Below are 18,057 nucleotides of genomic sequence, written 5' to 3'. Positions count from 1 at the left end.
TTCATTGCTTTTATCGTCACGGTAAACATACGAGACTGTCTGCAAACAGGGAAATAAATGAATGAATATTGGACTGGATAAATATAATGAGTGCCTTTCCCACATTTAGGCCGATTAGTCATCCCATAAATCATGCCGTCTGTGTGTCCACTGTCTATTAATAGGGTGACACCTGCACACGAGTAAACATTGCAAGTGCTTTGAAAGCAAAGCACGCATCAGACACATCGAATTCATAACATTTTAATCAGATTAAATGTTTTTAACGAGGCATTCCGAGGCTGTACAATCCATGTAAAGTATCAAGGTCATCTTAAAGCGCTCATCTAAAAACAACCCCGTCCTGTTTTTAACCTACTCACCTGTCCTTTCAAAGAAAGTACACGAAAAAGACAAAATGTCAAACAGCTGTACGGCGAGAGCAAATCATAACGGACGAGCCAAAGCAGAACATTTAGCCCCCTGTGGCTCCGTCTGCCTCACAGAAATCAGTCACGGCCAACTACTGTAATGCTTGAGGGAAGGCCTGCTGTCAGCCTGAGATGAGCACTCAAGGGTTTCTACCACAGGTTCCATGTGCTCTGACTTGCTGTACCCAAAACGAGCTTTCTCCCTGCCTGCCAATTGGGCAGACAAGAGCAGACCGGAACAGACCGGAACACCCTGTTTACAGCTGACAAGAGACCTGCTGAGAGCCAGAGGAGAGGGCTGCAAGAGAAGACGGTAGCAATCCTGTTATTAGAGGTTCTTTCAAAAGGTATTTGAAAAAGAACACTTTCTTTATACATAGATTACAGCTCCACTTCTTTTCTTGGACTGAAAATAGCAAAACATTCTAAAAATCAGTTTAGCTATTTATGAATAAATTATGACAGTTTCCTTGCAGTGTTTGTCAGTGCCTTCCAAAATGTCCAATATGACCTGATACACAAACTGATTAAGACTTTAAGAATTAAGACTGATAGGAAAGCCTTTAGTTTCAGGAGGTATTTGGTTAAATTACCAACATGGTGGACCGAATGTTGACTCGATTATAGTGAAATGCAGTGACCTAAATTGTCAAAGTTAATTTTCAGGCAGCCAAGAATACCTCAATTTCAGGGTAATTGAAGTCGACACACAACTACTAGTGGATTATTATTGTAAACTTCCAGCCCTTAAAGCGATATAGTATTTCATGCGATTTTCTACTCTGAAACCTGCCGTACCGATGCATGATGCAGATCTAAGAAAATAATGTTTATTTGAATCAGCTCATGAACCTTTCTATAATCAAAGTAGACAACATAAAAGCATTATTCCACATCTACCGAGGTAAGAGACGTAAGGTAAAACCAACACTTCTAAACTTACCTACTCCAGCAGAAGAACTGCAGTAAAACACAGAAAACAACTGCTCAATTGCTAAATAAAATTCATCAATATTGAAAAACGTTGAACTCATTGGAACAATTCATTCTTAGATTGACTCAAATGTATTCAATTGTTTAATATCCTTTGTATGTACCGTTCAAACAGCTGCCCTGAATTCAAATAATCTTAAAACAATGTGTTCGCTGGAAATTCCATTATTTTAACCGGGACTTTTTCAAATTAATTAGCAAAGATTAAAAACAATGAGAGCAGAAGCGGGGACTGCAACCCCTGTTGTTTTTTATTAAAAGCTAAGTTGTACAGAATGTATTCCAATGAAGCAAAGGAACGCACGTCTGTTCTCTTTGTGATGTGGACGAAAATAGCTTGCAAACTTCAACCAACAAAACTCTGGCGTTTAATTAGTGACAAAAAAAAAAGAAAAAAAATCCCTTTCATGACAGTTGAAACAACTTATAAAATCGGTAATGAGCTCTAAATGGCCAATGAGGCCATTTGAAAAAAAGAGAAAAGTAACTGACATGGGCAGTCAACGCAGTCAGGTAAAAGCCTCCAGGACCAATTACTGAGCCAATCACCTCACAGCAACACAAAGGAAGGTAGTCACCAAAGAGAGCAGCTTAGGGTTCCATTTTTTAAACGTGCAGCCCTTATAGCTGCTTTGAACAGGCATCAGGGAGTCAAATGGCCACCCAAGAGTTTCGGTGAAGACAGAATATATATGCTCCCTAATTGGCCTGCGCTGGTTGAATTTACAGAGCGGGGATTGTCTTTGATTTCATCTCTCCCAACGTTACAGCTCCAACAGTGTTATGTCAACAATCCTCTCTTATTAACGGCATTCCTCCCGAAGCTCGTGTGACCCTCGGCTACTTCTGCTCGAGGACAGCAGGGAAAAAGGATAAAGCGGCCCACAAAAAGGGACAGAAACAATGATGGCTGGAGAAGCAAAAGGGTAGGGGGGGGGGGGGGGGGGCTCAGAGGAAGAAATGAAAATTGTAGGAAGTTAATAGAGGTTGAAAGGAGGGATTAGGAAAGAACAGAAGAGAACAAACGAATTCCACACTGTCCATTATACCATACGCTACGTGGTGTAGTGCCACAAGCCAAATGCCCTATTTATTCCAGGCATAATTACACGGCAATGAGGCCCTGCCGATGCCCGATGCGAGGTTAAGTCAATAGGTGACCCAGATTTGAAAGCTGCCGTGTCCTGTAATGGCATCTGCAGTCAAATAGCCTTGCCGGGATTCCAATAACCCATCTCATCTGTCATAATAAAAAATTCAGCTTGCAATTTGTGCTGCCCACTCTGTCCCTCGCTCCCCGCCTCTTATGTTCCCTGTCCTCACCCGCTCTCTCCTCCACACATCCACAGAGGGGTCCAGTGGTAATGCTTTATGTCACCGGGCCTGTATCGATTCCGGAACTGTATCCGCGGCTTTAATTACCCATGCTGCATATAAAATACCCCCGCCGACCAATCACTATGCTGTAAGCAACACGAGCCAGGCAGGCTTGAGTTATCTTGCCCAACAATCCTGTCGAAGCGTAAAGCTTTTAGTACTTGTGACCGCAGTCGAGAACCCGTGAATTCTTGACCTCTGCGGGTTTTTCCCGCCTTTCCGCCGCCCGTCCTTCTGTCCTCCCACTCAACTTTGTGTTTGGCCAACAATTGTTTTGTAGTTTCGTTTTTAAGGGCTCTATACACAATACCGAGGTGTTGTGTCACTTTCCATTATGACAAGCTGCGGATCTGCCAAATGATGATCTAAGTCTTGAGTTGCCATCTCTTATGGGGATTAGGTTTTATAGATCAAATCAAATTGCCAATGTCAATGTCTAATAATCTTTACTGGGGTCACTCTTTCTCAACTGTTTACATTGGGAGAGTGGGGGAAATGCACAGAGACAGACTGCAACTGTCTTCTGTGACCTACAATAATTGCTACAAACACGCACACACACACACACACACACACACACACACACAGACGGGTTCTTCTATGCCGGTGGGGACTTATGCACAGAGGTGAAGCGTGGGGACCTCATTTTTTTTAACAGAATAATGGCATACTTTCAATCAAATCATTTTCCTTAATTTTTTTCAAACCCCAATATCATCTTAAATCTCAAAATTTCTCAAATTTATAGAGTTGAATATTTTTCTGGTTTCTCTATTCCGGTGGGGACCGTCCAATTATGTCATAATACAAAATCACACCAGGGGGCAGTGTTCAAAATGTGTCTCAAACAAGGTAAGGTACTCAATAAAGGGTACTTTTTAGAAACTCTAAGGCACTTAATACATATTTTGTCAATTCATGCTGAATATATACACCATTGAATGTTATAATTGTATAATGACTCATTATCATTGTATAATGACTCATTATCTATGAATATTAAACCCCACTCTATAATATTGTTTGATATATTGCATCTTTATTTTTTTAAACTATGCAGTTTAAAGCATCATGGAGGGGAATGTGTGTATATATATATATATATATATATATATATATATATATATATATATATATATATATATATATATATATATATATATATATGTATGTATATACACACACAACTGCAGTGCACAACATTTCAACTTTCAAATATTATATAAATATAACAATAACAGAGAGCAATAAGACTACTGTAAACAATGTCTGTAAACGTGCTGGCAGTCCACCAGGAATTTAATCTTCCATCTGATGAAAATGCGGCTTACCTTTTTTTTAATTCTTTTAAATTCAGTTTTTAATATATATTTTGACAACTCATCCATTGATCGGCCAGTGACAATGTTGTGATGCATTTCTGACCACTGACCACCATTGATGTAGTCCATTAAGGTCCTTTCAACAGCTTTGATTTCCTCTTTGGTCCACTTCTTTTTTGTTTGTGGTGACCCTGAATAAAATGAGACAAAAATGTAATGCTGTTAAACAGCAACTACTGAGGCTATAATGACAATAGGTCTTGACTGTACCACTACACACAGTATGACAACCTATAGTTGCAGTAAAGTGAAGTATTTGTAGTAAAGATTCCAGTAAGACAAGAAATAGAACTAGCATATATATTCTCAAAAATGATGTTCTAATATTCGCTTGAAGTTGCTAGTTACAAACATTGAATGCTCCGAGCGAGCTGTGCTGTGTTAACATGGAACATTTCCTTGGCATGAAATGGCAAATGATCAAACTAGGGCCATTTTTACTCGTACGTGATTCAACTAAGTCAATCATCAGGGACTCGGTTTCCCGAAGGTGGATCCGCGCTCAAACTGTCTCGTTAGTTTGAACCAAATGTCAGACATCAGGATAATCGCATGTGCGCGTCATACGTAAGAAAGCGAAAGGCCAAAACAAGGATTTTTAACAGTACAACAACAAATAAACTTAAAAGAGGTGCGTCTTTTTTCTCCGCTCACGAGCAGGAGATGATGATGAACGCATACGAGGAGATAATGTGTATTTCAATCATTTCTGTTGGATGAATTGAACATAATGCACATCTTTTACGTTGTTCATTCTATACGTCATCGCAGGATGTTTATCCCGGGGGAGAAGCCTCCTCCATCTCTAAAGGTGTCTTTTTTTCAGATTTTTCATTGTTTGTGGGGTTTTTCCTGTGCCGATGTGAGGCTTTCTGGAAAGAGGATGCCACACGTGTAGACTGTCAAGCCCTCTGAGGCATATTTGCGATACTGTGCTATACAAAATTAAATGGACCATGTACTTATGGCAGTTAACGTTAAGTGCAGGATTTTTGATGTGTTGCTATGGTGATTTATCCAAACCTGCTTCGGGGAACCGCAAAGCCTGATCTACGTCATCTCATCCTGATAATTATCCAGCTAACCACGTACGAGGAACAGGGCCCAGTGCATGAAGCTGTTGTAACTTCTAGTCTATTTTATTAAATGCAATATGAAGTCAGTACAGTAGCGTGCAACCCGCAAAGCAGACAATTGTGCCGCTGCTGTATTATTCATTTTCACATTTGAATATCTGTTTTTAACAACTATTTGTATATATTTTTTAATATAGAATATTTGTTGACAGCCCTAATAGATATGTTAGGTGAAAACCTGGAAAAACTTGGAAGAGATTACCTTTTTTGTGTGAGATTCACCAGACCTCTCCAGCCAGCAGCATCTTTTCATCGGAACTACCTTAAAACAAGCAAAATTTAGAATAAGAGACTTTAAATGTATTCATTAATGCAATGAAATAGTTTTGGCGCCCACAGAATGAACACACCTGATATTTTTAAAAAACTCAATTAGGGAATGTGATTGTAAATAAACGTACAGGCAAGGTAAAATGCATGAAAATTAGTCACTTGTCACTGAACTGTGTGTTTTCTTTAAAAGATAAATATTGTATTACTATTTTAGAAATTTCTATAATCCTCACATTTACTTAAACTATTACATTTGGCTTCATGTGGCAGCAGTGAATATCTTTTTCACCAACCAGCTGTCTGTAAACAAAAGGCATCTCTTATACCCCATATTTTTAATTTAATACAATTCAATCAATGGGTTACATTTACCCATAGTACACCGTAGGCACCATTCCTAATGCCTCTGGGCCAGGTCCTCATTGTAAATGATAATTGATTCTTAACTAATTTTACCTGATTAAATAAAAAGTCAAATTACACACATCTTTGGACATTGGGGATAGCCTTTAACTCATCATTTTTTTAAATGTATTTATGATTCTTGTCCTGCAGTACTTTCTTTCATCTTTGTTTCATGCTAAATACCAACCTTTGGCAAAATAACCATAGCAACACAAGCTCGCCACTGCTCTGGAAAAAAGGAAGCTGTCTTCCTCATTAATGAAAGAGCGATATTATTTAGATTTACATTTTACAGGGAGAGTTCTCCGAAATCAAAGATCTGTTATGACATCACTTCCTGTACGAGCGTTATCGATGCTGCCGACAAGCAATCATTAATCTACAGGAAGACCTTCGAGATCCGCAAATGGTGGACACATCACGCCGCAGCCGAGCGTTGACGGTCTCACACTGTTGCTCATACTGTACATTGTTTAACAGTTTTGCGATGCAGAGAACACAAGGAAAGCCGCTATGATATATCCGTATTATAATAAGTGATAATTTACAGTTGCTGTTCACATTGACCCAAGCGTTACATATCACTGCGCACGGGAGGGGGAGGGCCGATACGGCCGACTGTTCAGTGACAGCGCGGTTGTTACTCGGCGGGCTGAGCACACTCCGGCGGCAGGCCGCGCCGGACGGGCAGTCGGGCGCCACGACAGGCCAGATTTGGACCGCGAGTTTAACATATGTGAATTGGGCACTCATGGGCCACATAAACTGACGTTGCAGGCCTCGAGTTGGACACGTGTACTCGAGACTCATGAAATGAGATACACAACGTTTGGTGGCTACCACTATTTAGTGCTGAAAGGCAGCTATTTACTTACCATTTACAATTTCGCTGGTAACCGCGTTATAAAGGCAATAAGGTACTTGAGGCAGTACTTTCTTAGTGTTTCGTACCTTATTGCTTAAATATTAAGTACCTAACTCGTCTATTAATGCTTGATCTGCTATCAACCCAGTGAATATTGTATTTAATAGAATCTAAATTGGTGGGAAACACTATGGTAAAATTGAAGTCAAATATATGTTATAAACTACCTGTAGAAATTAATTACTCTAGCATTGTATTCATTGTGACATTTCTTTTCTATGTGCACAGTCAAGCAGGTTAACAGCCATTTAAGAACCTTAAGATGACATAGCCTACCTGGTTAGTATGTTCACGGTCAAAGGCTCCTTCATTTCTCCGACATCAGCATCTGCAAATATGTAAGCGGATGGAAATGTTATTATGGTGTATGATGAACAAATACCTTCAAAATGAGACATTAAAAAAGAATGTATGTATTTTGCATTTGAAATCCCCATATACTTGTTATATGACCTAAACCTTAACATCATAATCAATTTGGGATTAAAAAAAAGATCTATAGAACCCTAGTTTAGTGTAATATTCCTTTGACTTTCTACAAACACCAATGTACAATCATCTCCTTGTGTCTCCCCTCTCTCACCTGTGCACTTCGAGCTGTCACTACTGGATGGCAAACATGCTCCATCCTCCTAAAAGCACAAGGGACACATTCAGCCAAAGCTATACATCCAACTCATTACAGTACTCTTTTTTTTTATTTTTACTGAAATGAATTAAGTTTATCTGTTATGGAATGCATTATAGTAACATCTACTTCTGTTCTTAACGACAAACATTATATTATCTATCTCAATACCTATGACAATCTGAATTAAAATGCCTATTTATACATGGGTAGATATTACAATCACTCTTTGGGCAAATGGAAAACTGCTTATTAAGTGTTATAGGCCCAAAAGCCACCGTAAGGATACTTAAAATGGTTAAAGGGAAATTAGTTATAATCCAGGTCTTAACGCAGATTAAGTATTACACTCCCTTTGTTGAGCATAATATTCACATTCTGTGTGAAAAGATATTGATAAAACATGAATATATTTATATAGTATATAATAAATAACTAATTAGCTGTCCAGCATTCTATTTCACAACGCGTGCACATGCTGCTGCTTGCACATGCTTGCTTATTGTTAGCTAACATTAGCTGTCCATTTAAGTTGAGTTTAACACATTGCAACAGCTCATTTTATATGGCAGTACATATGAAAATAGTATCAAAGTAAACTTAACAGCACTATTTGTGGTGCTAGTTGCACATGCTTGCTTATTGTTAGCTAACATTAGCTTCCCATCTAAGTTGAGTTTAGCACATTGCAACAGCTCATTTTATATGGCAGTACATATATTAATAGTATCAAAGTAAACGTAAAAAGCACTGTTTTACATTAGAAGCTAGTCCAATAATTAAAAACTCACCATTTCTATCCAGCTTCTGCAGCCAGCACCGTCACGTTGTCTGCTCCTCGGCAGTCTGAGGGAAATGGACGGTAGCAGGTGCTTGGTGGGGGCGTGGCCAGACCGAGGACCCCACGTGGATGGTAACAGTTCGGTTTTGTGTAAAAAAACGAAACTTAAGGTTCTTAACACAAAACCTGACATTGACTGTCCCCACCGTACCCTCGCCCATCCCCCCACTCTTTCAGTCACCATTAGCTTGAGGGAGCATTGGGGCTCAGCCTGTTCTGCTGGGCCTTGTTAATAACGTAGAAGGGTAATAGTAATTACTAAAACCGAAGGATTACATAAAATACCTGGTGAAGTTGAGACGTTATTACTCAACTAGAATTAAGTATACATTTTAATATGTATTTTATTTAATTTCTAATAAAACTGGAAGCATTTTTGAACAATTAAAAATGTAGACAAACATTGATATTTTAAGAATAAAAACTACAACTACCACATTTACAAGCCCTTGTATTCAGAACAAGTATTTATATGTGCAGACATAAATTATGAATTTAGAATGGGAAATAGCATTTAAAAGTGTAGTACTCACACAAGAATACACAAAACGTTTTAGGCGCTAATGATCATATTTCCGGTTTAAGAATAAAGAGTGGGGAGGGGCTGACAATTTTTACAGTCTTCTATGTAGTCTTTAATCAAGGTTTTACGGTAACTCACGCACTGTTCATAACGGCATTATGCCGTAAAAACTGACGTTGCTCTTCGGCAGGCTGCAGCATTTATTTTTACAAGTCATGTAGCGCCCAGCGGTCGGAGCTGCCCTAACTGAAGTGAGTTGTGTACAAGGTACACAGAACTGTGAAGCGCCAGAATCACTGATTGGAGAAGTCAAAGAAAGGGATAGAGCCACCATCCAGGTGCGACTGGGCTCGTGGCAGCAGGTAGATGATGGCGTCATCCACTCCCACATAAGGCAATGCAAATTGCAGAGGGCCCGGTGATGATTTTATCTGGGCTTGAAGGTGGGTCAAGAGCAGCCTCTCCAGCACCTTCATCACATGGGATGTGAGGGCAACTAGTCATTGGTCATTGAGGCCACGGTGTCTCCTACAGCATCGGGACTGCCTGCTGCTTTAGGTTCAGAATAAGGAGATGTTGGTGGGCTTTAGACAGCTGGATGGCGCAGGTCTTCAGCACCCTGGGGCTGATACCATCAGGAGGCCTTATGTTGCTTCACAAGAGGTTTCAGTATGTACTCTAACTGCCTCACCACATACACCCTTGACCCAATCCCATTTACTCTTCTTCAGACTGAATTTCTTCTCACCATCCCCATCTCTGGTTTCAGGGTGTATTCCAAAAGCTTTCTAGACTGCCAAAGTCAGCCCCCTTTGATGTTGACAACTTCAACCAATTGTCTTCGTATCTGCGCCTATCAGACCCCAACTCAACTGAGACAGCCTGTCTCATATCGAAAGATTTGTCTTACTTATTGCAGTGTTATCTATATACTTTTGTCAAATAGTTTATATCGTTGGCAAGTTATCCATATATATGGGCTTTGGGGGAGGACAACCAAACACCAAATATTCTAGCACCGTTGATTCAATGTAGACATTAATGACACTTTATCGTGCTGCATAATATGTCATGCCATAGCAGGGTAGGAAATTCACATAATATTTAGGCCCCATTCAAGGGCGTAACCATGTATATTGGGGGGTTAGATTGGTATTTTCTCAATATTTCCTAAAGAATGCATTGTTACGTACTTGGCTTAATGGCGAACAGCACCGAAGGAACGTCGTTACACCCTCTGTTTAATACTTCAGTGGGGGGCTGTCCGACGGGAGGGGTGCGGTAGTTGCGGACTCACGCTCTGTGTCCGCTGGAGAGCGCAGCTCTCCTGTGTATGCGCACGTGTCTGTGTGTGCGCGCAATAGTGTGCCTGCATCCGTCTGGGCGATAGTGCCGCGTGCTGAAAGAGGGAGGGAAATACTGACTTAAATAAATAGAATAGAAGGGTGATGGCTAGCTTGCCACACGGTAGGCTATCGTTTGCTGCTGAGAGGACGGTGTCATCAGAGTGTGTAAATAAATTTTTTCAATCGGCTCAGGAACCGAAACTAAGCACCGAAATCTGCGTTGCATTTCAGTACGGTAGGTACCGCGTAGGAACCGGTGCTATATTAGTACCGGTTCTCGGTACCCAACCCTATAGGAGAGTGGAAATATTTCTCACTGACAGCAGTCTGTGAACCGTTAACTAAGGGTAGCTAGCAAGCCTCATTAGTTGGAATGCATTGATGCATACATAAAAATGGAACTTGCTTTTCAAGACCACACCTGGGACATAACCGTATGTGGAGGCAGGACGGTTAGATATTTCAAACATGGGAGAGCGATAAATGCTAGCTAGCTAAACTGCTAACGAGGCTACTCCTCGTCTGCTGGAGACTTAAACCGGGGTCGAGACGTTGTTCCTTCGGTGTTGTTATTGAGCTGCAGACACGTGAGTTTATTTTCTTACGTGAATGACAGAAGATCATTTTATTCTTTTCGTTTGGTCTTTATTTTACGCAACAAAGCGTCAACTTAATATACTATTAATAACCTTTTTCGCGGACCGCAAGAAGGTCCGTCAGTTAATAAGCACGTTGAAAGTTGCGGGCGGACCGGCCGGGTTTAGGGGCGGAGGGGTTCCGCTGGTGGGCGAAACCGCGCACTGAGGAGTGAACAATTGTAATCGTGATGGGGGCTGTAGTATTTGTGAGTGTCCACTGACATTTAATTGTCCAAGTAAAACACGTAGTACTAATATTAGTCATTGGCGCTGTATCCGTCCATCTTTATTATTTCACAAAACCGCGCACCTCTGTGACATCATCAACACATGATGGTTAACTTAACCGGAAGTATCCAGGGGCGTTTTATTTGTTTGAGCATGTGTCCCTATGTTTTAGCATTGCCTCTCTGAACATCACCATGTTTACATCATCCGAACGGCAGGTTCACATGATCTGAATTATTATTGTCTATTGTAATGGACTGACATGTTCTGTGAGCGAGATTACACATTAAGACTTTGTACTTGATGGAATTATTTCCCCTTACACCTACACAATCAGTATTTTTACTTAAGTTAAAAGCTTGAGTTGATACTTCAACAGAAGTATCTATACTTCTACTTGAGTAATGAATGTGAATACTTTTGAAACAACTGGTTATCACCCACTATGTTGCTCGGTTGCCTGGTGACGAAAGGACACGTATTTCTTGTTGTTTTTGCTCCACTTGATAAAGTCAGCAGAAGAATTCCCCGGTAGACAACGACATTGGTTGTTGCTAAATTTGAGGGCCTTTTTCTTTTGGACCTGAGATGGTGACGGAGACTGGATTTGCTCTCTGCGAACTCACAGGTCTGATCAAGAAGTGCTCCTTTTTTCTTTTTAAGAACGTTTGATCCTTCCCGCACACGGAACAACAGTCAAGGCGAGACTCAAAAACATTCAATGGCATTTTTGGCCCCTTTCGTAGTGATATTTGGGGCAAAATGATATTTCTTATGGGCAATTTTTCCCTTTGCCCTCATGTAATTCAGATGCAAAATAGCTCACACTGCAGGCCTTGGTTGATTCCAGGCTAAGGCATCCTACAGTAAAATATGTTTTATATTGATACTATAGCCTAAAAATAACACAGGAAAGCACTTGGGTAAATATACAAGAACACCACCCTAACCATTTTTGATGTTTTAGTTGCATTATTGGGGTGTTATAGATTTTAAATAGTTTACATATATAACAATCAAATCATGACTGTGCTGTGTCGTAGCCTATGTCACAATGTTCATTCTCATGCTCCTCCAAAAGTGTAGCAAACTGTCTGTGATTCAATGGTTGTGCCCTGATGAAGTTAAATATTTTAGTGACAACATCAATGACATGGTTAATTTTTGACTTGCAACACAGGCTGATGTATTATGTCACAACCTGGCTCTTTGGGCCATGACAAGATTGGAGTTGTACTGTTTTAAAGAGTTTTAACATCTTCTTTATTTAACATAAGCCAACGAAAAAAAGGTACACGACCACACCACCGGACGTCTGCTGGAGAGAGAAGAGAGAATGAACACTGGGTCTTTTAATCTCAGGGAACCGGGCCCAGGTGCCTTCAATCACCAAACTCAGCCCACAAAATCCCACTGCAAAGCTGCTGCCTCCACAGCAGGGGTCACCACATTTATAAAATGCAAAAATATTGACAGGACTTGGACAGGCCTCTGTTGTGACACCTGCAAATTGGTCCCATTTCAGACCCAGCATGTTTGTGCATGCATCTACCTCCGTGAATAAATCGCTCCCTGTCGTTATCACTTTCATTGAGCGCAGTGCTGCCAGCTCCTCAGTTAGCTCTCGTCCAAAGCCAAGGAGAAGAATAAAAGCACTGCAGCTTTAGTCCATGCATGAGGTAAAATTAGACAAAAATATTTACTTTGTAATTTCCAATCAACCTCTCACGGGCCGGTCACGGACAGCCAAAGGGCCGGATGTGGCCCGCGAGCCATACAATGCCTACCCCTGCTCTATGCAATCCCTCAGCAAGTCAACAACTTGTCATTTATAGTTCACGCAAATATTAACCTAATTAATTTGATATAGAAAGTGTACACATTAAATGGTCATCCATCAAAGCATCTTGCTATATTGATTTAAAGTAAAATGTCTTTTGTACTCCTATTTTGTCTATGGATACAACTCTATACTTGCTTGTCTATTATCATCCATAGCGTTGTGATTGAACAGTGGGCACTGTTTATTAAGACAAGTTATCTGAAAATAAAAGACCTTATTGATCTCTGCAATAATTCATGTTACACTATTCATATGATGAATGAAATCAAATATAGACTATTATTACGATTGTCAATAATATCAATGATGACATACTAATAACATATCCTTAAAATAGTATAAAATAAACAGGCAAGAGTTTACATAAAGGCTAGTCTAACATTTTATACATTTGAAATAAACCTTATAATTGTTTTAATGAAATTGATTTTTATTTAATTGAATAATTTGATCAATATCAGTATTAATATAATGTATGTATGAATTTTTTGGTTTATTTATTTGTATACTTTTTATGAAATAAAGCATTTTATTTGTGGTCTGTTTTACCACCATCAAACAGACAGCATTGAAAGTGTATGTTGCGAAAATACCACTTTTGAACCGATAGGGGGCGGTAGTGAGTGGAAAAACAGCGACGCACACTTCAAGAACAGCCAACCTCATGGGGACTGCAGTACCCGTGTGCATCCACTAGGGGCGCATTCAGAAACACACTCACACAGTTTTGTCATGAAATTGATGTTCCAGGGGACCTCAGAAAAAATCATTGGGGGTGTATCTAGACACCATTTTGGAGCTTGTGGGAGGGGTTTGCCCGTGGGGACCTCACTTTAGGTCCCCACGGGGACACAAGTCCCCACCGGTCTGTGTGCAATCAGGTATAGGTCCCCACCGGCATAGAAGAACAAGAGCACACACACACACACACACACACACACACACACACACACACACACACACACACACACACACACACACACACACACACACACACACACACACACACACACACACACACACACTATTTGCTTTTCCTTGTATATTTTCCTGAAACAGACTTCATCCCCGAGGTGATGGCTGTGCAATCTAGTAGCATGTTTGAGATTAAAGACAAAGTGATGTTTGTGGTGATGATTTTCATTTGGTGTAATGAGTTGACGACTCTGTTTCCATTTAGCATGTGACGGCTGTCTCTGCAGGGCCAGAGCAAGCAATCATTGTTTTTGGTTGTTTCTTCCTGTGATATAAACGCTAGATATCATTGTGGGCCTTGAAGTTTAAATATCGTAACACAAAATCGGTAAGTAGTACCTCAAATTAGTTATTGTGTTATCATGATCATTAAACAGACAAATTAGGTCTCTGAATGGGTGCAGGGCTAATTTTAAATACGTTCCACTTGACTCACCTAATGTGAAACAATTATATTCCCGGCGATGTCACTGGCACATTTTGTAATTTAAGTGCTTAAGATACTGCAACAAATGCCATTGAGAATAATCACTAGGTTTAACGCCGATTATCCAGTTTTGAAAAGGAACTTAAAGTTTGATAATGCTACTTAGAGCCTTCAAATCACAAATACAATTTAAAATGATATCTTCATTTAGTCTTTTTAGGTCACTCCAGTCATTTGTTCTGCTTAATGGGGATTTAAGGCTTTAACAGATTAACAAACGACAATGTGACAAGGTCAGAGCTTTTATAATAAACGATATCTTTATATTAACAATGGATCAAATGACCATGTGGAATGCAAAGGGAGCAACAAGTAGCCCACGGACTAAGTTTGCAACCACCTGGCAAACATAGCGGTTTATTGAAACATAGCCGGACAGTACTCTAAGCGCTAGTAAAGACCACACCCGAAAGGATTTGGAACTTAAATTAAATACCAATGCTGTTCTGTAACTGCTGGATTTGTAAATAAGCTAACAATTACCAAACAACCCACTTTAATTGGGATAGGTCATTGCTACATTTACAGATCGCTTCGTCTGCTCCCAGTGGCTGGAAAGGTAATATCAGTGAATGCAGGTTTATTGTGGACGTTGAAATGTTTAGCATGTAAACTTTAATGCTGAGGTGTTGTACGTTGGTGACATTGTAATGGTGCAACGGTTCTGCCAGGAACACTTGTGAGTCATTAGTCCATTTGTTTTTTCATTTGACTCATGACAGCCTTGCGTATCTCAGCCAGGGTAAGATGCAAAGGCTAATGGTGCAAATACTGGGAATGAAGCCCATTATGATCCATTGAAGATTGTGGACAGTGACTCTTCCAATTGTAAGCCAAGCTGCGTTTGGAAAACCATTCACATCCATCTCCCCTAAAACGCTACAGTATGTGTAACGATTGCTCCGGGGAGAGAGAAAATGAGAAGTGCAGCCATTAAAACAAAGATTTTGTCCAATTAACATTTAACCTGGATACGATCAACTAAAAGAGGCGAATGAAGGGGGAGCAAGTTGAAGAGGATTACCCTCAATTTTAAAGTCAACCATTAAAGATGCCAACTCAATAGTGATTCAAGTGAGAAACTGAAAGCCCGCCGTAGCTTCTTATCCTGTAAGTGAAGGCTAGACTCTATGAATGCGTGAGTCCCATTGTATGCATGAAGAGACACATGAACATTTTTTTACAACCTGTAGTAACTTGCCAGTGGTTCAAGCACAAACACCCCCAAAAGCAATGCAGATCCAGCTGCATGCATTGCTACAATATGTTAAACCCAGACAACACAACACACAAATCTGACAATCTAAAGCCAAGGATAATTTCTGTGCCTCTGTGTCTCTCAGCAGTGCGCCAGCACTGTCATCCCCCATGCCGTGCAGAAGAGGTCCTAGCTCGTGCCCTCTTCTAAAGGTTCAGGCCCTCACTAAAGGAGTCAAGAAAGCAAGGCTCTTCAAGCTTGACAGGAAATCTTTACTAAAAGCCCAGAATAGGGAACTTCTTATCCTTGCATATATTCCAACATACATATACGCATGAGTAATGGAGGCAGGTAGCAGGGCCCGGGCCCCTCTGGGCTTTACTCAAATAAATATTAAAAGCGCTAGCCAACATAACAGAATGGTTAATTGCAGCATGTTGTCCTAAAACCACAGGGTTAAAAAGGCCTGTAGGACGCATGTTGACTTTGCTCCAACGAAAGATTCTGCTTTTGGGACCAAACATGGAACGTTCACTCATTCCCGATGAAACCTTTCACCCATAAATTAGCATCGTAAGGTGATTCTATCTGTAAAAAAGCACCGCTGCAGTCAGTTGTTTTTGAAAAGGCAAGTTTCACTTCGCTCCTCTGCCTATTCAGAATGTGAGGAAGAAGAGGTCCACTAAATCAAATCCTCCACTCATGTGCTGAAGTGCTCCACAGGTCCAGGAGGACACTGTCCACTTCCTTACAATAATCTTTTAATGGACTCTCCTTCCTTCACTCTGGCAGCTACACTTTCCCCGACAGGTCAGCACCGATTGCCGGGGTCATTAGTCCTCTGATAGGCTGAACGATAAGATCAGCAACAATGGGGACATGGTGTGGGCGAGAGAGTGCTGAGTCAGCTACACATCTCTGGGTTAAAGAGGGGAGTCGCACCTTGCAAGGTCGTTCTGGGAAAGCGAGGGACAGCGGTGCAGTGTTGCACTGCTGAGACGTCGCCGTTGATGGAGAACTCTGTGAATACTGTTTTCGTATAACAGCGGGTGTCTTCAGTAATAAATGCATTAAACGAGAGAGATCGGGAGCTTCCGCTTCGCAAAGAACTCAAAGCCCTGTTTCACTTCACTGACCTTAGCTCTCTTGCAATATTAAAGTTAGAACTGAAAAGTTTCAGACTTCCACTGTGCGAAAAAATACTTTGTGTTTTGGAAAAACTTCTTCAAATGTTTTTTGTACAGCTGCAGCCTGCAGATCAAGTATGACCAAGTCCGAGAGTTCAGATCAGGCGGGAAGTGAAAAAAAATCAGATTTTCTCTTTATGAGCAAAGAGTATTTAAAAAAAAAAAGGACAAGGTAAGTGGCAGTGGGTTTGTTCAGCGGTAGAAGCTTTTGTCATCTGTTGCAGTTTTCACAGGCGGCCTCACACCAGTAATTAACTGCAGACACAAACAGTTCAATCCATATTGTCTGAGGGGAACAAATGGGCTGGATTTGATGGGTTGATAGTGGGTAAATGTATTTCTTAATCTACTCGGGGGTGTAAGGGTAACTGGGTGAATGTGGCCCACCACCCACAACAAGTCCCTTAAGAGATTATACCAATTGCCATTTCAGAAATGAATTCAGTGACCTACAGTAATGTGAATTTCATTTGCACACTATCTGCTGCAAGACCATTGCGTGTGAGTGTGTTACGGGCATTAGTTATTTTTTGCCTCTGCGTCATTACAACAGTGGTTGAAATAAAATTATGAAAACATCTACAAACAAATGACAGCCAAGCATTCTGGCAGAATGATCTGTGACTATAGCGTCCCCAAAGTTAGAGTCCGCAAATATGTGGATGAAAAATGCTTATTTTTATTTATGGATAAATAATGTACTTTTTAAATATTTGTACTTGCTTTATACACTTCTACTTGATTACATTTTTTAGATGAATATTGTAGTTTGGGCTGCATTTACTTGACAGAAATGGTCAGCTGTTTTACAGAATTTACAGTGAGAATATCAAATCTTAAAAATGTTATGCCTTTAATACATTGAAGTAGTTTTATTTATTTATTTTACTAAGATAAGAGATTTAAGAATTAACGCTGAATAAAATCAGTTCGACTGCCTCCAGCTCCTGATTAACCACATTTATTTGCATTGTGTGGGCATGCAAGTTAAATTATCTGTCTTTTTACAGAAGATAACATTCATTAAGATATATAGATCGACGGTTTCTATTGCAAAGTAATTCTACTCTACCCAGTAATCAGATTTGATTATGGTTTGCATAACAGCAGCCTCACAACACAGAACGGAACACACCAGTCAAATTGAGTGGGATGCAGAACCCTCATTTAGTGCACCATGTTATTATTTTAGAATACACAAAAACACTTGGACTGATTAGTTCTGGGAATAAATGATGTCTAATTAGACTAAGTGCTTCAGA

General features: G+C 40.2%; 1 long non-coding RNA gene across 1 annotated transcript; it reads right to left on the bottom strand.

Annotated features, from left to right (window-relative positions):
- Window positions 1–5,429: 5,429 nt before the first annotated feature.
- On the bottom strand, window positions 5,430–10,029 carry LOC119197984 (uncharacterized). Its single transcript, XR_009942889.1, has 3 exons — window positions 7,485–10,029; window positions 7,178–7,229; window positions 5,430–5,560 (listed from the first exon to the last, which is right to left on the bottom strand). It is a non-coding gene; the product is annotated as an uncharacterized LOC119197984 (long non-coding RNA).
- Window positions 10,030–18,057: the final 8,028 nt, after the last annotated feature.

Source organism: Pungitius pungitius, chromosome 2 (genome assembly GCF_949316345.1).
Source record: "Pungitius pungitius chromosome 2, fPunPun2.1, whole genome shotgun sequence".
Taxonomy (NCBI): Eukaryota; Metazoa; Chordata; class Actinopteri; order Perciformes; family Gasterosteidae; genus Pungitius; species Pungitius pungitius.
Note: the sequence above shows the minus strand (reverse complement) of the source record. Positions and strands in the feature narration are given on the sequence as shown.